This window comes from Macaca nemestrina, chromosome 5, assembly GCF_043159975.1.
Source record: "Macaca nemestrina isolate mMacNem1 chromosome 5, mMacNem.hap1, whole genome shotgun sequence".
Classification (NCBI taxonomy): Eukaryota; Metazoa; Chordata; class Mammalia; order Primates; family Cercopithecidae; genus Macaca; species Macaca nemestrina.
In genome coordinates, this window is record NC_092129.1 from 169743800 (window position 1) to 169767962 (window position 24163).

A 24163-nucleotide genomic window follows, 5' to 3' on the forward strand; every position below is an offset into this window, starting at 1 on the left:
CTGATTTTTTTTTCTGTCACACATGAAAAGGCCTAGTACAATGCCTGGTCCCTGGTGAAGAAAATGATCGATAAATAATTCATTAATATTAGCTGATAGTACACATAGACTCAAGCTGTCACATCTCCCCAGCGATATCAGACATCAGTATCATCATAACTGAAATGTTTTCCACCAACACAGATATTCTATGATCTTCCTTCTTTCTTCCTCTCCTCCTCTTCCAACTTCCCTCCTTCCTTCCTCCTTTTTAACTTCTTACCACCTTCAAGGGCATACAAGGATAAAGATGTTAGAGGAGGGTCAGGTTGTCATAGAGTTGGTCTAATTCTCTCCAGGAGTGGTCACAAATAGAGCCTTTCAAATGTGAGGGAGGACAATGGTAACATGAATTGACTGAGTACATATCAAGTCTTACACTGTATACGTCACACGCACTAACTCTCCTACTCTTCACAACAAGCATGCAAGGGATGTCTACAATTATAATGGAGTTGCATGCATTTGGCTTATTCAACCTAGACAAATTCAACTGTGCATACTTGACCAAGAGAGAGGGATGGAGGAAGAGGACCTAGAGGATGAATTTAATGTAATTTGCACAAGTGATTTTGCTCCCAATTCCACTCAGTGAACTTAGACCCAAAGAATGCACAAGATGTGAGTTCCCTCAACCTATCTCTGTTCCCAGGATGCTTCCCATGGTGTGAACATCTCACAACACCAGAATGATTCTGATGATTCCATTTACAATACAATTTTTTTTCCATCCAAAATGGCCTGTAAACTGAGGCCACGAATTTGATCTGTTTCACTGTTGGAGGAAAAGTTGGCCATGTAGACCCACTGGGAGATGATTTGGGAGAGAAACTTTATAAATATTTTGAAGAATTATCAGGAATAAATTTTGTCTGGGCATGGTAACTCAAGCCTGTAATCCCGCACTTTGGGAGGTCAAGGAGGGCTGATTGCTTGAGCTCAGGAGTTCAAGACCAGCCTGGCCAGCATGGTGAAACCCCATCTCCACAAAAAATATAAAAATTAGCCGGGTGTGGTGGCTCATGCATGTAGTCCCAGCTACTTGGGAGGTTAAGGTGGGAGGATTGCTTGACCCCAGGAGATGGAGGTTGCAGTGAGCCAAGATCATGCCCCTGCATGACAGAACAAGGTGATAGAACAAGACCCTGCCTCAAAAAGATAAAAAAAGAAAGAATAAATTTTGACACATGCTATATCTTGCCTCATGTTTAGTTTTGTCTCATACACGACACTTCATTTTATCTCCATTTTGCAGGTGGGAAAATAGAGGCTCAGAGAAGTTGAGTAACTTGCCTCAAGCCATATATTTGGCACCGAGATGTGATCTGAGCCAGGTGAGTCTGGCTCCAAAGCACATGCTCCTTCTGCTCAAGTCCAGTTCAGCTTTCCCTTTAAGTCCAGTTTCAGACACTCACCTTCCTCTTGGCCATCTCCTGGCTGTCTGCATCATCTCGCTTTCCTCTCTTTTTCAAAGCCTCTGCGCAGGGCTATCTTGACAGTCATCAAGGGCCAGGGTGGACATTCGGCCAGATCACACTGAGCTGGCCGTACTGGGCCTTCATCTGTTGCAGGCTGTCATCTGTCCTAATGGCCACACTGCCTTTCCAGTTGTTGGGATATGTATGCCAAAGCATTACTCCTTGTCACCCTGATACAATACTAAAGAGAGATTTATATAAAACACAAGTAGCATTCTAAGTAATTTTAGAATGACTTCGCCACTTGGGTCATGGACGGTCACTGATATCTTCATTTTCCAGAGCCAAGAACTAAGGTCCAAAGAGTGTGCCTTGCCCAAGGCCACAGAGGAGGTAAGTTGGGACCTGAGCACACCTGATTCTATATGATTTCATGCTCATGTTTGTGCCCTGCCGAGGAATCCCCACACCCAGCTGCCTCAGTCTTTGCTGAGAATTTATGGTGACAATTGATGGGACTCTCTTCAGGAGAATGACAAGTTGCAGGCGAACTCTTGGAACAAATGTGGATTGTCTTGTCTTCATCTGGAATGTACGACAAACTCAGAGGGCCGTGCCAGAATGCAGAGCCGCTGGGGGCTTCAGGACCCCATGGGGGCGTAGGGGGTGTTGTGTGTCTGCCTTGTTTTGATCCCATTCTACTGCTCCTGATAATGGCACTGGCTGTACCAGCAGCCCAGATCCTTCACTTGCAGAGGAGCTTCCCAAAGAGGAGCAAGCCCTCCTGCCATCACCTCTGGTGTCACCCTATAGGATATTAAAACCAACTCAAGATTGTGTTGAAAACTGTTTTCCTTTTGAGGATGCTAATAAGAACAAGATCATATCCATGGGTATGGATCATGGCAGGATTTTCCTTCAGCTGAGTCTTTTAATGAGCCATTACGTAATGAGGGCTGCCTGCATGCTAGCCAAGGTTTAAAGACTTTTATAATATTTTCCCCCAGTCCCACCCCCTTCGAAGCCCTGGCTTTAATTCTTTTAAACAGGAACATTAATTGGCTGTTAAGTAAAACAGGAGAGAACACAATAAATTTATGATATTTTGAGAAGCTATGCCAGTTCTCAAGCATTCAGAGAAACAAGCTTGGCTTTTATGAGGTAATTATGATTTAGTGTTTTCTCTCGCCCTGTTGAGTCTGTGGGCTGCCTCTAAAATGGATCTGGAATGAATGTCAAAGTCAGGATTTACAGTCAAACCTTTTCAACATATAAAGCACAGGAGAAGTTTATTGTTTTGTTGGGTTTTTTTTTTTTTTCTTAAGCAATATTTCCTTCTGCATTTCTGTGCTCTTAGGTTTTGTAGGATTTCTCCCCTCCCATTTGAAATGGTATCTATAAATTACTTTTCCTGATAAGGCTGTGGTATCATCAAAAAGTGATTGTCTTTGCAAGCAATCATGACAAAGCATGTCAATTTAAATCATTTCTTTCTCTTCCTCTCACTCTTCTTTCCTCTCACCTTCAACAGGAAACTATCATTTCAATGTTTCCACCCTTTCAGAAATGAGCAGGAATTGACTAAGCTTGATGAGTTTGCGATATAAGAGATCTTCATACTTCTTCCTTCTACCATCTTTTCCCCCTGTTCTCTCTTTGAAATAAAAACTGTGTTTAGATGTTACCTTCAGGGAGAGCAGACTCTGGGGTCATCAGGCTCCAAGGCTTTCATTCCTTGCTCTCCCATTAACATGCTGGGATTGACACCGCAAATTATTGACATAATTTGCAAAAATTATGACAGTGAGAAAAATCCGGCACAGGAAAATTATGTCAGTTAAAGAGATCTCACCTGACCGACTCCATCTTGCTTATAAACTCAAAGCTGCCCTTGTTCATTCTGGGGCATAGGCTGAACTAACTTTGGGAAGAGTTTCATTTATAGCTTAACTTTGAAACAACTATGATGACAGCCCTCTCCCTGAAATGAACCCCCTCTTTGCTTGTGGACCAGACCACTTTTGTAAAACCAACAAATTCGCCCCAAGATTAGAAATTATGGTTCAAGAGTCATGCAGCCAGAGGCCACAAGATTCCTAACCTCCCCAGGCACTCCTATGAGTAACATCACTATTGTAAAATCTAAGATTGGTGTTCAAGATATTTTTCGGACCCTGCATTCTGAAGGACCAGCTGGCACCACCCAGACCAATAATCTGGATCAATCAGTTCTGTGACCCCACCCAGGAACAGAAGATAGCAAGAAGAACCTGCTTTGACCCGCTGTGATTTAATCTCTGACCCAACCAATCAGCACGCCCCATTCCCACACCCCCCTGCCTGCCAAACTATCTTTAAAAAACCCTAGCCTCAGCTGGGTGCGGTGGCTCACGCCTGTAATTCCAGCACTTTGGGAGGCTGAGGCAGGTGGATCACCTGAAGTTGGGAGTTCGAGACCAGGCTGGCCAACATGGTGAAACCCCATCTCCGCTAAAAATACAAAAATTAGCTAGGTGTGGTTGCAGGTGCCTGTAATCCCAGCTATTTGGGAGGCTAAGGCAGGAGAATTGCTTGAACCCAGGAAGCAGAGGTTGCAGTGAGCCAACATCGTGCCATTGCACTCCAGCCTGGGCAGCAAGAGTGAAATTCCATCTCAAAAAAAATTAAAAATAAAAAACCTTAGCCTCTGAATTTTCAGGGAGGTTGATTTGAGTAATAATAAAACTCCAATCTCCCAGTTAGCCAGCTGCACCTGTCTTAAACTCTTTCTCTATTAGAATTCCCCAGTCCTGATAAATAAACTTAATCTGGGCAGTGGGTAAAATGAACCCATCAGGCAGTTACAGGATCTTAGGCAGTTGTTACTGAACTGAACTTGGGTCCACTCACCCAGCATGCAAAAAAAGCCAAACACTGACACTGAAGTTTGTAGCAAGAGAAAGTGAGGCATTTATTGCAGGGTTCCAAGTAAGGAAGATCGGGCAGCTCACACTTAAGACCCAAACTCCCCAGTTGTTTACAAGCAAGAGTTTTCAAGGGCAGGGGTACATCTCAGGAAAGCAGAAGTTACAGGCAAAATGGTAAATCAATATATAGAGGTTAAACATTGGTTTGGCCCAAAAAGGCAGGATATTTTGAAGACAGGGCTTACAGGTCATAGGTGGATTCAGAGATTCTTTGATTTGCAGTCGGCGAAGGGAGCAAGGCTTTGTCTAAAAACTCAGGGTTAGCAGAAAGCAATGTTAATTAAAGGTTTGGTCTGAGGGTGAGACTTTCTTGAAGCCCCTCAGGAAGAAATTTAGAACAAAAAACGTTGGTCCGAGTTCAGTCCTCACTGCCCCATTATCTGAGCTCTATGTGACAGCGGCTGGCGTTTTCCACCTGATGGGGGTCTGGGTTTCTGAAAAGCGACTCAGTAACATATGCTAAGTTGTTATCTTTTATTTTCTTTGGGGAACCAAATCACCTTGTGACTCTAACTTGCTTAAGACACTATTGCTTAAATTATTACTGTCTCCTTGCTTATTAGGATGTTCATTAACTTCTCAAGGCTAGTAGGTACCTGGAATTTTCCTTGAAGAAACTCAAGATTTTTCCTTTATTTCTCTGGAGGCCTCTAAGAGGGGTCCCTGCTCCATCTCACAGTCATCTTGCCTCTAGGAACCCCCCCATCCCTGTTTCTTAATTTGTCAAATAAGGTAGTGAGTAGTTTCAAAGTCCTCTTCCAACTCTAGAATGTTAAGATTACCTACATATGGGCCAATAGTATTACATTAGGTCAACTTGGTATATGTGTGTTTGTCTTCAGGGGTAACAGAGATAGAGGGGAGGGAATGATGTGACAAAGACTCTGATCTTAACCAAACTTTAGTCAGGTTCCTCTAAGCCCTCTAGACCTTGACCTTCAATATCTGTCCTCATTGGGCCTGCATCACCCAGTTTTAGCAAAAGCAAAACTCTTATCGGTTTAGAGAGAATTCTTCACTCTCAATATCATATCACCCTCTACAGCTGACCAAATTCCTCATCTTCTATTATCCCCCAGTGATATCTGATCACCTTGGCCTGTCTTCAGCAAGAATCCCATTAGGCCAGTTTAGCAAAACTCCCCCTACCTTGAATGTCTCTTCTTCATGTTTTCCATCCACCCCCACCCCCATCCCACCCCTATGCTCCTTGGTTATAAATAAATCCCCATTTTTCAGAGTTGAGCCCAGTCTCTCTCCCCTACTGCAAGACCCCTTTACAGTAGTCCCCTTCTTGAATGTGGGATGTGATGAGGTTTCTCTTCAAATAATCTGATCAATCTTTTATTCTTTAATTCATAATATGCGCCACCCCCCCACCCTTTTTTCTCCTTTTTTCCTTCTTGCCTTTGTTAAATGCCCAAGCACACCACAGTATCAAGCGTTATCAGTACCAGCTCACATTCCTTTTCTAATTAAAAAAAAAAACTAACTTTCTGGCTCATTACAGACACCCCTTCCCCTTTCCCTCTACTTTCTTTTATGTGCCCACCTTATCAAAAAAAAAAAAAAATCAAATGTTTAGCCAACTGAAATTAGTTTAGATTGTATAACCCGCCCCTGGCCAATGGGGAAAGGATACAGGGGCAAGACTTACATAAAAAATAAAGGCTTTAGTGCCTCTTTGTTGAGGTGTGCTCTCATGACAACTGGCCAAGGAGGCACCCCTCTGCGCAAAAATAAAATTGCTTTACTAAAAATCCTCTGTTCAAGTGTTCAATTTCCTTAAAACTTTGAGCGTTATTCCTAACATTGAATAAAGTCTTCCTTACTGCCTTTAACAAGTCTCTGAATAATTTTCTTTTCTTTAGCAGATGTTAAAAGTTGTGAAAGAAAAAGGCCCATTCACCATGCTTCTTTATCTCCACCAGGAACCCTTCTATGGCCTCCTTATCAGTGCAGCCCACCCTTTCCAGGGTAAGGGGACCGCACTGACATGCTCTGGTGTTTTGAGGGGCAGAGAGGAGAGAAGAGATAGATGCCCATTCAAGACTGTCAGCTTTTTGATATGGTCAGACCACTGTTATCCAATTGAAAAGTGGTTTTGCTTTGCTTTCTTCTGGTTTCTTTCTTTTTTTTTTTTTTTTTTTTGAGACGGAGTCTCACGCTGTTGCCCAGGCTGGAGTGCAGTGGCGCGATCTCGGCTCACTGCAAGCTCCGCCTCCCGGGTTCCCGCCATTCTCCTGCCTCAGCCTCCTGAGTAGCTGGGACTACAGGCGCCCGCCACCGCGCCCGGCTAATTTTTTGTATTTTTAGTAGAGACGGGGTTTCACTGTGGTCTCGATCTCCTGACCTTGTGATCCGCCCGCCTCGGCCTCCCAAAGTGCTGGGATTACAGGCTTGAGCCACCGCGCCCGGCCTTTTCTTCTGGTTTCTATCTCACAGGACAGTGCATGGTGGTTGTGCCTGGCAAGCTGGAAGGAGGAAGTTTCACCTTTGTCTTATTCTCCAATGTCTTCAGGGAAGAAACCACATGTAGCAGCTCAGACCAGAGACTAGAAATCGCCTATGAGCGTCTTATTAGATTACATATTAAATGTGAAGGTGTTCAAGACATGCCACCCCAGAATAGACTGCTTTGGTACATTGATTATTTTAAGCTGAAGACACTTGAAAACAGCGAATCCAAGGAAACACTTCTCTGAACTTCCCTTATCGGCCTAAAGACAGATCCTCCAAAAGGAACTCAACTGTTTCCCCCCATCATCGTGGTGAGTTCCATCAACTAGGAAGATTAACTCTTATCACAGGAGAGGAGATTAGAAGTCCACATTGCCCCACTGTGGTTTGAATGTGTCCATGTCAAAATCCAGATGTTGCCAGTGCAATGGTATGAAGAGGTGGGGCCTTTGGGAGGTGAGTGGGCCATGAGGGCTCCTCCCTGGTGAATGAGATTAGTCCCCTTATTAAAAGTCTTTTTGGAAGGAATCTGACTGTCTTGCCTTTCCCCCTTCTGCCATGTGAGGACGCAGCAAGAAGGCCCCCACCAAACACCAGATGCCGGCCCTTGATCTTAGGCTCTTCAGCCTCCACAGCTGTCAGAAATAAATTTCTGTTCTATATAAATTACCCTACCTGTGGTAGGTTTTTAGCAGCACAAAACGGGTGAAGATACACCCCCAGATGAACTTCGTCACCAACTATCATATCTACCATTTATTCTTCTAAGGGCTCATCCATCTTCCTAAAACTCGTTTCCTCTCCCCAACATCACCCACACCACCACTCTACACACCTTCCCCTATGAGGCTGCGATATAAACTCCCAAATCTCACTGTCTTTTTAGGTAGTCACTTTTTTCCTGTGATGTTTCTGTGTATAACTTTCTTCCTATTAATCTGTCTGTCGTCAATTTATTTCCTAGGCCTAGCTGTCAAACCTAGGAGGGTAGAGAGAAAGTCTCTCCCATCCTTACATATGCAATATATTTTGTATTATATACAGCACCATTGACAGTGTAATGCATCTGTCATCATATATTCTATATAGCTTTATCATATAACACAGTTTATTGTAACTACAACTGATTGAATATTAACTATGTGCCAGGCTTGCTATTATGTATTTTTCTGATGTTTTCTCATTTAGTTTAGATAATGTAGTTTATTTAAATGGCAATTCCAAATAACATACGATGTTAATTTCTTTCAAAGATTTATTCTGTCTTCAGCGTAAAGAAATTAAGACACATAGAAAATGGCCCAACAATAAGAATGTCCTCAAAAAATAGATGAGAATAATGAATTCGGGATTATTACAAATCATAACCCTTTCTGTCCCCTACCACCTCCTCCCATTCACCCTAATCAAACACACATGTCCTTAAAGGTCTAGTATAAAATAATTCAGGGATCCCATTATATTCTAAAACCTTCTCAGCTGGGATAATTGACTTTGGAAACTCCCTTTTCCCCACGACTCTCTCTCATATGCCAATATCTCCAACACATAGATAATTTATGAAAACAGAGTAGACACTTTTTAATAATTAAGTGATAGATAATAGGAGCTTTTAAAATAAGCTGTAAGAGCTTGGAAAAGGAATGGGGGCTAGCATGGTTAGTCATCTGCATATTTATTTACAATGACCCAAAAGGCTATTCATTTTATACCCCATTATCTGCAACCAGAGACCCCCAAGAAGTTTGCTTTCTCTGCTAGCTGGGGGATTTTCCAGCAGGCGTTTGGGAGCTGCTGTCAGTGGGAGGGAGAACTGCACAACCAGATGCCTGCCCCAATCTAAATCACCCGTATCACCCCCTCTATTCTCTCCAAATTACAGTGCAAACAATAACACAGGTAAAATTAGCCAAGACGCTAATCATGTAGTGCAAATGTGTAAAGGATATAGAATGATAAATGGCAAACGCAGAACATGTTGTGTCATATCTTGTAATCTCTCTGACTACCGAGCCCAGGAACAAAGGGAGAATTGTGCTCTGTTTGTCTAACATGCTCCATATCACAAATTGGAAATCCTTCCTAATTAAGATATTGTTAAATGTCCTTTGTTAGCAGATTTTAACAATGTTAATTAGGAGGTTAGAGTGATCATTGTTCATCTAGCGAACAATTAGGGTGATTTGCACTGTAGCTTTTGAGAAACTTCTCAGCAAATCAGGAGTTTCCTCTCTGCAGAGAGGGGAGCAGACCAGAGAAGGAAGAGGACAGGCAGGAGGAGAACGGGCGATGTTTCGCCTAACATTTTTAGCTTACGGGCCAGGGTAAAGCATGAAGAATTGTAAGATGTGGACCTAGTAGCCATTGAGATATCAGTGTTGACCTTGACCTGGTGGCATAACCGTGTTTACGGTAGATGCGCTATTTATCCCCAGTTCAGGAAAGCCTGGTCAGAGAAAGTGTATGAAACAGCAGGAACCCCTCTCAGGGGCCTTCCAAACTACCCCTCCCCACCTAGCAAAAAACAAAGGGAAATTTTTGAGTCCCTTCAAGGAAGATTCCAGGCACCTAGCTAACCCTGCAGCCAACAATTAGGGAAGTAAATGAATAACCTGCTAAGCAGGAAGGTAATAGTAACTTAAACAATAGCCACCCAGTAAGCCAGAGTCACAGGATGTTTGCTTCCCTATAGAAACTAAAAGATAACATCTTGACAAGTTCTTGAGCTGTTTTTCAGAAACAGGAGCCCCACCAGATGGACAATGCTAACCACTGTCACATAGACCTCAGATAAGGGGGCACTGAGGACTGAACTCTAACCAATGTTCTTTGTTCTAAATTTCCTCCTGAGGGGCCTGGAGAAAGTCACACCCTCAGGCCAAACCTAAACATTGCTTTCTGCTAACCCCAAATTTTTAGACAAAGCCTTGCTTCCTCAACCAATGGCAAATCAAAGAATCTCTGAATCCACCTCTGACCTGTAAGCCTCTGCTTCAAGATGTCCGCCTACGAAGCGCCAAACCAAAGGGTAACTTCCTTGTTTTGGTTTACAATTCCTTGTATTGGCTGTATGCAACCCTTCCTTGTCTTGGTTATGACTGCAACTATACATTTAATGCCTTTAAATGTCCATTTCAAAGTACATTTCAGGAAAGCAGAAGTTGCAGTTGTAAAAACCCTTGCTTGTCATCCTGGGAGTTTGAGTCGTAAGTGTTAGCTGCCCATTTCTCCTTGCTTGACGCCCTGAAATTCATGCCTCTCTTTCACTGCACATCCCAGTGGTGTTCGTTTTTGGCTTTTGGCTTTTTCTGTGCACTGGGTGGGTGACCCAAAGTTTGCTTCAGTAACATGCAGTTTTCAGGTTTCTTAATCGTCTGGTCAAGTGAGGGGATCTTCCTAAGGCAACAAAAATAATGCCATGCCAGCCATATTTCAAAGTTTTCCAAAGTTAGAATTTATTATTTTTAGCAGCAGATGAGCCTGGGCTCCTTCTGCTATAGTCTCCAGTCCCTGCCACTTCTATGCCCCCAACATACATCTGCATGATTAAAAAAAAAAAAAAAACACTTGGCAGGCTTTTTTCCTTTTCTTTCTTTGCTTCCCCACTCCCTACAGCCTGATACTTGTTAAAGGGATGGAGGTAGGGAGAGAAGGAAAGGAGGAAGGAAGGAAGGGAGGAAGGAAGGAAGGAAAGAAGGAAGGAAGGCAGGCAGGCAGGCGAAGGAAGGAAGGAAGGAAGGAAGGAAGGAAGGAAGACAGGACTTTGCATTTTGCTACTTTGAAACTGGAAATATGAGAGCAAAGTATATTTTGAGAGGAGGACAGAATTGGCCATTTGAAAACTACCAGAGCACTTTAGTTGCTTTGAGAATCTCATTCTCTCTTGGCAAAGGTGCCTGTGCAGAAGGAGGGCAGGCGTCCCAGTGAGAGGAGGGATGGGATTGGAAATCCAATGCAAAGACTCTGAGTTCTATTCTGGATTTCACCGATAATTTCTCATACAAGCTCAGGAAGTCACTTAACTAAAAGTCACACCTGCTTGAAAATGGCACTAAGTTTCTGACCACACACACCCAACACTTGGGGGAAAAAAATCCTAATAGCTGTCAGCAGCTGCTGGGTGCTGGGCACTGTGCTAGGTGCTTTACATAAATTTAATCACAGCCAGCACTTAGCTTCAACACTAAGGGTCCTGAGGCCAATTTAAGTGGCTCTCAAGTCTCTTTTATCCTTGGGGGGCCCCATCTGCTGGGGGAATAAAAAGCCCTTTTATGTTCTACAACCTCACAGACCACCCACCCCAGCAGTTTGTACTTTGTCCCAAAAACCCTCCATCTAATTAGCAGGGCACAATTTTGATGAAATATTGAAGTAAATTATTCATGCCTGTCAGTAATCAAATATAGATGGGTCATCTCTAAACTGTTACCACGTCTGTCATTTGCTTTAAAGTACTTTAGCATAGATAATGTGATGTCATGTCCATATTAGTTACCTAAAGCCACAACCTAAGTGACAGTAATAGGAATTTACCTTGTAGGAATCTACCTTCAGCAGTGTTCTTATCAAGCAAGCTCAGAAATGGGGATCACTGGCTATTCACTGGGGAAGCCAGTGGCATGTGCTTCAGCATGATGGCTATTGTAAATGGGCTCTCGCTGAGGAAATTTGAGCTGAGTCCTATGAAGTTAAGTATGAAGATGAACTCAGTTTTCTGTTTCTTTGCACTGGCATAAATATGTATTCCGCTGTGCCTTAGTGCTCCTGGCCTGCCCTATTTTTTCCCCTAAGTGCATCCACTGCGTGGCACAGAACAGATTCTCAACACACATCCCTTGAATGAATGAGAAAAGCTACTCTGTCACAACGGGGGAAAATTTAAGTAGGGTAGAAAACCCACCGACCTTTTTCAAGACCTGATGGAAAACCTTGGCAGGTGAATATTACCCTGTCCAAGTTTCCAGACAGTGCTCCCAGGATTTCCTGCGTTGCCATTTGAACCCATCAAAAACGCTAAAAAACCATTTACTTCCATGGAGGACTCTTGGTCTTCTTAAAGCGGATCAACTTTTCCAGCTGTCTTTATCCACGGGCAGCACTGACGGAGACCATAAACTCATCCAAATTTAGGCACACAATAAGCTGGAGGAGTGGAGAGGGTATTCAGGCTATGAAATTCTGATGGCTCATTACCATGACAAAGGTTGTAACAACTTGGACAGGAAGCCGAACAAAAGGCAGCCACCGTTCTATTTACAATTCTAGGATTGTATTCGTAATCTCTCTTTGCAGGAGAAAGAGACCGCCAGTAAAAAGAGACTGAAACACAATAGGAAGAGAGAGTTCACAATGCTGAGAGACACCAAAGGGATCAGAGTATGAGCACACACACTATGTGTGTATATCTTCTCTGTGTATGTACACAGTCGATGAGAGTAAATTATTGTCATGGGTAAGGGTTTAACATTATTGACCTATACGGTGGCTTTTAAAAAATATATGCAACATGGCTGGAATGCCAATTTGAAGTGGAGAAGCATTTAGGAAAATGAATAGGCTGAACTGGAGTATTTTCATGGAACAGAGCAAACCTCTTTAATTTGTTCACTGCAGAGAGCCTGAGAGTAAGCTAACATTGTAACCTGCTAAGTAAAGCACCATGAACATGATTAATAATGCAGAGAGGGAAGGCTCAAGAGTTATTGTGCTGTGCAGGTTTTGGTTTCAGGAAGGCAATAATTGTTCCAAAGTCACTGACAATTTTGGTTAACAAGTGATACAAATGGATCGGGTCAGTTGGCCGTTCTCTGGGGTCCCTCCCACACCCATAGCAGCTAAACTCTGCAAATTCTGATTCATTACCATTGACTCCCCTTTTGTTACCTATCTAGCCGGTGTCTATAGTCGGGAAGTGTGTGGTGGCAGGAACCATTCAAAAGGGCTCCACCGCCTCACAGTCCCTGGAGCTCAAGGAGCAAAGACATTGCTTTTGTTCAGATGGAAAAGAATGAAACCCACGTTCTATTCTATTGTCCCACTGCAAGCCAGGCTTTTTAATTGGCATGTTGGAGTCAGTATTTAAAGAGGTGTGCAATGACAGCTCAGAAGTGAGGCATCATGGGGCAGCAGTGACTTCACCTCCAGTTTAATCCTGGTTGGAATTCTTGTGTGCTGTTACTGTTCCTGGCTCCTAGGAAATGTGTGTGGTTGCTGTTATTGGAGAGGCAGATAAGGCTGCACTTAGATTACAGGGTTGCACTTAATATGTTGCATTAATCCTGTGCTCTGATGCATCGATCCTTGCTTTCCCCTCCACCTCCTGGGCCCCTGATAAACATTAAGAAAGTTGGTGCCTAACCACACTTCTCATTCTGCTTCCTCTGGTTTCCGTCTTGTTAGGGGCACATGAATAAAAATGTCACTTTGTCAATCCCGTTTATGCTTGCAAAGTGCCCCTCATGTGAACACCTGAGGATGAGACAGACAATTAACATTGAGCAATTCAATGCAACAAACATTTATTGAACCTCTGACTGTAATTGATCGAAGGCCTTGAGTCATTAACAAAATTGCTTTTGTGACTTTCATGACAAAGTCAAGGTGATTCTTCCAGTTAGCCATGTGAGTGTGTGTTTATGTCTGCTGGTGATGTCTAGGACGTTTGGTGCTGATGAGTATATCCAGCATAGGAGACCAGAATATGCCACCCCAAAATATGCCTTTTTAGCATAAGGATTATTTTGAGCTGATTATTTCAAGAAACTGCAGACACAGGACTGAAAATGGAGTATAAGTTACCCTTTTGCAAAGGAAATTTGCATCTATAAAGGAAATCTCCATTTGTAATCTCTATCCCTCTCTGTACCAGGAAGGGAAGAATGACTAAATCGACTCATCAATGAAGAAGGCATTCACATGAATCTGCATAACAACCTTACTCTTGTTTACCCTACTTTTCCTGGATAACTCCCTATTAGTGGGCTTTCCCATGTCCTTCTTTGTTTCACTTGAAGAATATATTTAAGCAAACTACTCAGAGTCCTATGGTCCATGTCTACTCAGGGGGGCATCAGCCTACTGTCTATTAACTTGCATTAAGACTGGCTCTAGGGTTTCTCTGATCTGATTTGATGGAAGGCCACAGTATGGATGATTGTGGAGAGTATATTCCTACTATAAAAGTATTGAATTTATGAATTATAGAACTGGAAAATCTGGTTATCCTCGCCTAGCCTTCATTTCACCCAGCCTGCCAATCCTCAAATACTAAGTATCATTACTCTTTTTATACACATACATGTATTCTTAAGTCATCTGTCTCTTAAATCACCTTACTCTTAGATAATGCAGTATCAAATGTATAGTAGAATGGTGCATCAATGGAGGGAAATATACTTAATTTTCTGAAAATGCTAAAATGAGAATTTTCTTCAAAGCCAAAGGGTAGGATTAAACCAGTTTTTCTTCTTCTTAGTACTTCAGACTTGAATTTTTCTGAAGAATTTTTCTTTCAAGCTTAATTCTGAAAACAGAGGATTCAGGGGTATTTATTATTATATGGAAGTAATACAAGCTGATAAACACAAGCTATTAAAACAATAGTACTTTTATTAATCGTTGTATTTTCCTAAAGAGCAGCTTGTCAAGATGTATCAAAAGCTTCTTTAAAATGTGCACACTTGTTGACCTAGTAATTCCCTTTCTGGAATTTATCAGAGAGAAATAAATAGATGAATGGACAAAGACTATTTAGACAAATGACCGAAGACATTTATTGTAGACTTGTGTATAATGGGGATAAATTTGGAATATTTTAAATGTCTAGCCATAAAGGATTTGTTAGGTAAATGATGGTGTATTTACACAATAGAATATATGATGACAATTAAGAATGCTGTTGTAGTAGAAGAATATATATTATCTTGAGATAATTCACCCAGTGTGTGATCAAGTACAAAAAGCAAGTTCTACAATATTCTGTAGGGTAGGTGAAGGGTGGTGCCAGATATGCCACCCCAAAATATGCCATATACTTTGGCATATGGATTATTTTAAGCTAGAGGCCATTGAGAATCAGCAGACACAGGAAAAACTCTAAAAACAGGTCAAAAGTTTTCCTTTCAAAATTGTAAAGGATGTCTCCCTTTCCTGTATAAGAAAGAGGAGGACTTTTAACAACTCTCATTAATGGAGAAGGTACTGACTTACTTCTGCATAACAAATCTCAATAAACAATCCTTGTCTACTATACATTTCCTAGGTCTCTCTCTCCTAGCAGCCCAAACCCCTTTTTCCTTGTTTTAGCCTAAGATGGTATATAAGCCCTCTAACCATGCCTTTGGTTTACTCATCTTTGGGTGCTCCCATATGTAAGCATAATATGCATGTTAATAAGTCTGTTTGTTTTTCTCTTGCTAGTCTGTCTTTTGCCAGTCTAATTTACAGGGCCTCATCTGAAGAGCCTAACATGGGCAAAGGAAGAGTTTTTTTCTCCCCTACATAGGATCGCATTGTAAGAAAATAATTGGAATATTACATGTAAAAAAATAACAGCAATTACTTTAGAATTGTGGTATTATAATTAAATTGTATTCTTTTTTTTTTTTTTTTTTTTAATCAATGTAGCCTAAATTTTTGGCTATAATCATGTATTCCTTGTGTAATTCTTTGAAAATAATTAAAACCATACCAAAAATGCTTAGATTTTTCTGTCTTTCTTAATTTGAATGTGAAGTGATACCTTCCACCACCACTGACTTTGTCAAGAAGGAATTTGGTAAAACACTAAAACTGGAGTTCTTGAAAGACAATGGTTAATTTTACGTGTCATCTTGTCTAGGCTATGGTGCCTGGTTGTTTGGCAAACACTTGTCTAGATGCTGCTGTGAAGATATTTTTTCAGATGTGATTAACTTCAAATCAGACACTTTGAGTAAAGCAGGTTATCTTCTCTAGGAGACAGAAAGAAATCTTTGTTCTCTACTCTTCTTATGTTCTCCAGCTGAGGCTCTATAAGTAAGACCGACAAAAGACAGATTAGCAAGGGGAAAACAAACAGATGTTTATTAACATGTGCATCACACATACACACGGAAGCACTCAGGGATGAGGAACCCAAAGGGGTGGTTAGAACCTGGGCTTGTATACCATCTTACGCTAAAACAAAGGAAAAGGGGCTTAGGGCTTTGGAGGAAGGAGGATAGTTATGGGAAGGTGACCAGGAACAGTATGATGACCAAGCGTTGTTTATTAAGGCTTGTTACGCAGATTTAAATCAGTGCCTTCACCATTAATGACCGTTGTTAAGAGTCCTCCTCTTCCTGGTACAGAAGGGGACACCTCTCACAAAAGGAAATTTCCTTTACAAAAGGAAAACGTGTGACCTGTTTTTAGAGTTTTTTCTGTGTCTGCTGATTCTCAGTGGCCGTTAGCCCAAAATAATCCACATGACAAAGAGGCATATTCTGGGATGGCATATCTCTGTACTCTTCACCTCATAACCTGCGTAGCCTTCATCCAATCAGTTGAAGGTCTTGATAAAAAAGACTGGGGTCCCCTGAAGAGGAAGGAATTCTACCTCCAGACTGCCTTTGGACTTTGGACTCAAGACTAAACTCAATTCTTGCTGGGATTTCCAGAGTGCCTGGCTATCCTATAGATTTCAGACTTGCCAGTTCTCATAATCATGTGAGCCAATTTCTTAGGATAAATCTCTCTCTCTCTCTCTCTCTCTCTCTCACACACACACACACACACACACACACACACACACACACACATTGATTAGTTCTGTTTTCCTGAGAACTTTGACCAATACACCAGGTTAATTGCATAAGGTCATTTGCATAAGGAATTCTGATGCCCTGGAAACAGAACATTGGTGACTGAGTAATCACAGAAGTTGTATTGATTGGAATTGGGCAGCAATGCCGTCTGCTTCATCTCAGGTGACTTCCATTTGAGGAAAGATTGGCTGCTCAGTTGTGCTTGCTGGTTTGGCTGGTGCACTGAATTAATGGGGCCAAAAAAGAGCTGAACTTGACTGGCAGATGCCAACTGGCTTTCAACAATAAAGACCTCAGTGCCAGCAAGGACTGCGGTTCCTTCCCTGGCTGTGTGGAGCAACAGACACCCTTGAGGTGCTTGCTAGTCATGGCTGCCACGCCATTACACTTGGGAAAGGACACCAGGAGAAGGTCTCAAAGCTTACTTAAGCTATACCCTCATTAAAGGTTAAAGCTGTGTGATCCAGAAACACAGTCAGCCCAGTAAGGATTTACTTGAAAAATAGACCCTGAAGCCTTCTGAGGGCAGGGATGTTGTTTAACATTCCATCACTTCCTTAGCATCCAGCACACTCCCCAGCACCTACTAGGCCTTCAGTTAACTAAAGAAATGCTAAATAAATAGATGAAAGAAAGAATGAATGGGTGCTCTGCAGATTTAAGGGAAGTCAACACAGGCTTGGAAAGGAAAATCCAACTTCAGAGGCTGTCAGGTAATATCCTGCAAGGATAGAGGTACAGCCACTTTAATTGGCACTCACATTTCATTCGGAGCCATGTGCAGTGAACTGGGCGGGTGACGTTGTCACATTATCATTGTATCACACATCTCACCTCCTCACCTCGAATGGTCCCCAGTCATTCTCTCTATAAACCACAAGTAAAGCAACCAAGGAAAAAATCCGCAGTGAAATAGCAGAAGTTTCTACAACGTAGTTTCATTTTGTTAAAAAGTCAGGCAGAGGAAGCTATAAAAGTTGGGGAGAAAATTGGAGCAGATGCAAGGAATACTGTTTTCGCGTGTGTTCTTAAATAAGGTAATTGAAGAGATGGCAATTGGCAAAGGGGAAATACATGTTTGTAATGGATTCTCCAATGAGCAAAAAGCAAAAATGAGGCAAACATCAGTGTGTGCTTGTCTGTTCCTTTGCTTTCCTGCCTAGTATCTTCCCATGCCACTGTTTGCAAAAAGCCCTTGGGAGGTGATCTATTAAACAAAACATTCAAATCTGACATTTCCAGAAAGGCGATTTCCTTTATGCTTCTCCTAGCTGTGACCCCATATTTCTCCTAGCCTTCGACCTCCCTTTCATTTCTGTTTTTACACCACATTTCTTCAGCTTCTTTCCCTACCACTCAAGAGTTATAAGATCCTAAGGTGTTATCAATCATGCTCAGATAGTCTAAGATAAAAACAAACACATAGTCTGAAAAGTGTAAATGAAACCATGCCACAGTGTGGTTGGCTCCTTTCAAGCAGAGGGCAAGATGGAGTTAGAAGGCGAAGAGATTTATTGAAGATAACATCATGAAGGATAAAGGTGAGACGGAGCAGGGATGATCAGGGAAAGCCTTCAGGCTACCATTCAGATCTGATGCCTGTGAAAGAAGAGGGATGGGCCGGGCGTGGTGGCTCATGCCTGTAATTCCAGCACTTTGGGAGGCTGAGGCAGGCAGATCACCTGAGGTCAGGAGTTCAAGACCAGCCTGACCAACATGGAGAAATCCCCACTCTACTACAAAGACAAAATTAGCCAGGCATGGTGGTGCATGCCTATAATCCCAGCTACTCAGTAGGGTGAGGTGGAAGAATCACCTGAACCCAGGAGTTGGAGGTTGCGGTGAGCTGAGATGGAACCATTGCACTATAGCCTGGGCAACAAGAGCAAAACTGACTCAAAAAAACAAAACAAAACAAAAACAAAAACATAAAAAGGCATGGATTAGTGAGGGTTCTCCAGAGAAACAGAACCAATTAGAGATGATTTGTTTATTTTAAGGAATTAGCTCATGCAATTGTGGGGAGTGGCAAGTCTGAAACCTGTAGGGCACGCAGGCTGGAAACTCAGGTAAGAGTCAATGCTATAATCTCAAAGCAGATTTTCTTCTTCTTTGGCAACCCTCAGGTTTGTTCTTAAGGTTTTCAACTGACTACATGAGGCCCACCCACGTTATTGAGGGTCATCTAATTTACTTAAAGTCAAGGTTTTACTGTGAATTGTCAGGCAGACATGAGCAGGGGAGGGGAGCTCCCCTGACCCCATCAGGGACATTGAGCAACCATCAGGTGATGGTCAGGTGGTTGTTAAACTGACCCTCTAAAATAATAATTGGTCACAGTCAGCATCAGAGAAAGGTAGTCTCCCAACAGAAAGAAAATAACTGAAGCTGGTGATCAGCAGCTTCCTAATAAGATCTCAGGAGTTGGGCAAGTAGGCTTGAGCGTGCACCCTAACAGGCAAAATGGCGGAGTTTACCTGGTGTATTATGTTGTTCTAAGAAAACTCGACTGGTAGGGGAAAAACACCTCAAGCAAGCATGCACACAACTTCAATAAACACACAGCGCATACCGCCCCTCCCGAGTGCTAGCAGGCCACTGTGCATGCAGACTGCCCACTCCAAGGGAAGAATCAGAAGAGAAGGGGTGCAACCCCCTGGAAGCCTGCCAGTGTAGAAGACCCCAAGTCAAAGGTTAAACAGTGGATTTGATCTCTCGAGTCATCCACTTAGCCCTCTTCCAACTGTACTTTACTCCCTTTCATTCCTGCTCTGATACTTTTTTAATAAACTTACACTGCTTCTCTAAAACTTATCTCGGTCTCTCACTGCCTTATGCCCCTTGGTCGAATTCTTTCTTCTGAGGAGGCAAGAACTGAGGTTGCTGCAGACCCGTACAGATTCGCCACTGCTAACAAACTGACCATAAATGCTAACCACATCTATAAAACACATTTATAGTTACACTTAGATTAGTGTTTCATTATATGACTGTGCATTGTCACCTAGCCAGGTTACCATGTAAAACTAATGATCATAAGGGAGAAAGGGAGGAAGCTAGGGCTGGAAGAATCTTCACCTACTGGGCAGCTCTGAGAGACTGTCAAGACTCTGGAGCAGAATCCCACATTAGGCAAATATTGGTAAGGCCATGAAACACTCACTGTGCTCAGCCATTGCCTGGGGGCTACCCAGGAAGACCTGGGGGAAGAGCATGGCTTCAGTTCAAATGCTGTAGCAGATCTTGAAGGCACTGCAGCTGGAGGTGGTCCACCGACCATGCCCCTGACCAGAGACTAGAAAGAGATCTGGGACTTAGAGTCACTGTAGATTTCCATCTTTTATTTTCTTCTCCTACCTTATTCTGGTGCCTAATTTCCCCCTTTAATGTTGACCATGAAACATTTACATTCATGGCCTTCTCTCCCTCTTTCCCTTCATTCTGTTCCAATGTTTCCTCCAGTTGTCCTCTCCCACTCTCTTCCTCATTTTTTCTCCAATTATCTCCCAGTTTCCCTTTGTCCTACATAAAGTCTGCTGTCCTACCTCCCTTTCCTGACCTGCCAGAGGAATAGGGTTTGCAGGAGCCCCAAACCTGCTAGTGTGAGCTGGGGGAGGCTTCTCAGCATCCCTTCTGAGCCATGGTGATGAGGGCAGGCTGGCACCAATCCAAATGCATGCTTAAATAATGGGCACGCCAGTGCCAGAAAATTAAAACACAGCATGGAATTGCTGAATTCACAATTTTATTGTCAGCGATTGCCTGGTGGCTCTGCATATTGAGAAAATCTTCACAGCTTCTTCCATTTTCCATGGCTTGGTTAATGTGCAGATAATTCTAGTGGTAAACTTTTTATTTCCCCTAAAGCTTCCCCTCCTTTCTTTTTCAACCAAGCAAATAAAATCACAACTGTAACAAAGCATGCTTCTTATTTCATCTCATGGTTTGCATCTCGTAGATAATGACATTCAATATCTGGAAGGTGCTTGGAAATCATCTTGGAAATCACTTTACTTATACTTTATAGATAAGGAAATCAAGGCTAGAGGTTGTCATGTGACTTGTTCAAGGTCACGTAAGGAGGTTGTGGGGAAAGGAAAGTTCCTGACTGCCATCTTAGTGAGTATTAATGTCCCCCTTCTGAGGGGTTCAGTGAAGAGATACATAGGACAGATGCCATTATTTTCCATTGACACATAAGGAAACTGAGTCTCAAAGCTTCCCAAGGAGGAAAAGGCATAAGCATTTGACCCATTTGTTACTGTTTTCAAAATTAGTAAGAAAAGATGCTGTCTTTTGCTAAGCATAAGAATAGTTAGCTTCCTCATTTTAATTAAAAATGAAGTCAAATCATGTTTTTGGTGACAACTTATACACAAAAATATAGTAGCTGTTGGAAAAGTATTTATCATTTTCTTAATCCTTTACAATTTTCAAAGTCATCCCTTCTTTGTTATTTCAGTTGCTCAGCACTTGGCCCAGATGGCAGGTAGGGTCTTGTATTGAGAGCCCCATTTTTATGATTGAGGAAACCAAGCCTCAGCAAGTAAATGATTTGCCCAAATCTCATAATAAGTGAAGAAAGCAGAACTTAAAGGCTGGATTTTTTGACAGCAAGTGCTCTTTTTTCTCTTGACCCATTAACTGGCCTGTAGATGCTGGAGATCTCTAATGGAATAGTCTTAGTTGCAAACATGGAGTGACATTAACATCTTGCTTCATTTTAACCACTTCTTTCTACACTCAATGCCATGATGCTGGTTCCTGCCTCTATCATTTCTACTTGGGCCAGTGCAACAGCCTCCTAACCAGCCTCCTTGCCTCTGCCCTCGCTGTCCTCCAATCCATGTTCCATGCTGCCATAGCCTACAGCCAGAGTGACTTTTCTAAAGCAATCACCCCTACACTCCCGAACATGTGTATATTTATAAATTACATGCATGTACTCCTGTGACTATATTAAGTGTACGGCTAATAAATCTATTAGAAAATTTTAAAGGTTACATTTTAAACAATGTAATTAAAGGATCTAATAGTTTCTTCTTATTACCTTACTTTGGAGAAAATTTGTCAGAAGTGCAAATATGATTCTTCCCTTGCTAAAAATCAACACTGTCCTAAGATTAAAATGCAAACTGAATGTGGTTTATAAGGCTCTTCAAGATACAACCCTGCCTATTTCTCAATTGTAATTTATTGTGATTCTCACTTTCAATTCCACTTTCCAATTTCTCCGCTGTTCATCTTTCTGCAGCCTTTATCCCCTGCTGTCGACTCTGTCTGAAAAACACTTTTCTTCCCTCTGCTTCCTTCCTCTTCTTCCTCTTTTTGTCCAGTAAATACCTACTGGTCCCTAAGGTCTCAAATTAAGCCTTACTTCCCATGGAAGGCCTCTGAGACAAGATCAGGTGCATGTCGGCACCCTTAGTACTACCTATCATGTTGAAAAGTCACTTTCACTTTCTACTTACTTGTCTTCATTTCCCAGTAGACCATCAGCACCTTGAGGGTAAAGCATGAGGTTTGTTGAGTGGTTGCTCTCTAGTGCTGTTGAGTGCCAAGTATGTCAACAACTACAGGTATTTGTTAAATGAATCTGCAAATATCTGCTGTCAGCCCAAGAGTTTCTGTTGAGTGGAAAATAGAGACTGTAACCAGCCTATCCATCATCCAGGCCTCATGGGGCGTAGTATTTTTGACACCCACTTTCTCTTTTACACTGTCTGGCAGGGAATGTTTCCCTTGTCTGGGAATAAAAACTAGGCCATTCCCCACAACTTTCTGTTCAATCGTAGGCAACAGAAAAGTCAAACAGTTCTTTGAAGTCTCAGTCATGTCTCAATTAATTTAGAAATGAAGGATGTACAGCCCAATACATCAAGCAAAACTTCAATACTCATAGGAAGGTACAGTGTCCCTATTTCCACAAGTCACACTGCCTTTCTTTGGGAAAGAGGGTCTGGTTGGCTTTTTTGCTTTCCTGGCTAATCTTGTGAGGGTCCTGGAGGTTTGCTACAAATCACTAACATGAGGCAGATTAATTCATATGAGAAAAAGCATCCAAATTTCTTTAACCTGTATATACAGGAACCTTCAGAATGAAGACCCAACCTCACATTGAGGTTCAGAAGCTAATATACCATCCTGACAAAGCAGGTTATGGGAAGGAGAGAAGAAGGATTCTGTTGAGGGGTAATAAAAGATTACTAGGGAGAAGGAATGGGATAAGAGAGGAATAAGAGATTAACTTGTAAATAGCTCTCTGACAGTGAAAGTGCTGCTCTGGTATGGTTACATTCTTGGCCTTGGAAGCAGAAGAGAAAAACAGTTGCTCTCCTTGGTGAGTATGGATCTTAGGCAGATAAAGGAACTTCAACTTCTTTGGAAGAAACAGTGGGAGAGGGAAACTAAGCCTTCTTCAGTTCAATATGTCAAAGCACCATTATTTTGGAGTATTAGTTTCTGAGCCCTAACAATCTTCTACTTCATCCACCAGTTTTTTTGTTTGTTTGTTTTCTGTTTTTTTTTTCTTTTGAGATAGAGTCTCACTCTGTTGCCCAGGCTGGAGTGCAGTGGCACGGTCTCAGCTCACTGCAACCTCCACTTCCCGGGTTCAAGCAATTCTCCTGCCTCAGCTCCCCGAGTAGCTGGGACTACAGGTGTGTGCCACCACTCCCAAGAAATATTTGCATTTTTAGTAGAGATGGGGTTTCACTATGTTGGCCAGGCTGGTCTCAAGCTCCTGACCTCAAGTGATCCACCTGCCTCGGCCTCCCAAAGTGTTGGGATTACAGGCGTGAGCCACCGCGTCTGGCCTCACCAGCTACTTTTTAACCTGAGGGGTAAAATGGTTGGGTAGAAAGGAATGGAAAGGAGGGGATAGGGTTCAGGGCATGCCACCCCAAACTATGCCTCTTTGACATAAAGACTATTCTGAGCTGTCATTTTGAGAAACTGTAGACCAAGGAGAAGTTCTGAGAAGTAACCCCTTTATGAGAAACATTTACACCTCTACAGGAAATCTCTATTATAAGCGTTTCTCCCTCTCTGCACCAGAAAGAGAAGGAGGCTTAAAGGAAACCCTTAATCTATGGAGAAGGCATCAACCTGAATTTGCATAACAAACCTTCCCTTCGTTTAAGGTGCCAGTCACAGCCACTTCAACTTGTGTCCCCACACCCCTCTTTCCTTGTTTCAGAGAATGATGGCATTTAAGCCTGAAGTCTAAGATAACTCTTTGAGATCTACTCTACAGATTTACTCATTTTTTCTGGACTTTCTTCCATCTATAGAAGTGGTATACATGTTATAAACTTCTGTTTGTCCTCCTTTTGTTAACCTACCTTTCGTTACTGGGAGTCGAAGCTAAGAACTATGGAGGATAGAAAGAAAAATATTTTTCCTCCACTAGAGGGGATAGTAAGGTTCTTAATTGACTGACGTTGCCATAAGATGACACCACGGCCTCCAGACCTTATAAATGCTTCAAGTTGAT

At 42.3% G+C, this 24163-nt stretch overlaps 1 long non-coding RNA gene across 1 annotated transcript in view; it reads right to left on the reverse strand.

Annotated features, from left to right (window-relative positions):
* LOC105482468 (uncharacterized) overlaps window positions 1–1537 on the reverse strand; it is a 63087-nt gene extending 61550 nt beyond the window's left edge. The window contains exon 1 of the long non-coding RNA XR_987636.2: window positions 1455–1537. This is a non-coding gene — a long non-coding RNA (uncharacterized lncRNA). The remainder of the gene's footprint in view (window positions 1–1454) is intronic.
* Between the last annotated feature and the right edge of the window lie 22626 nt (window positions 1538–24163).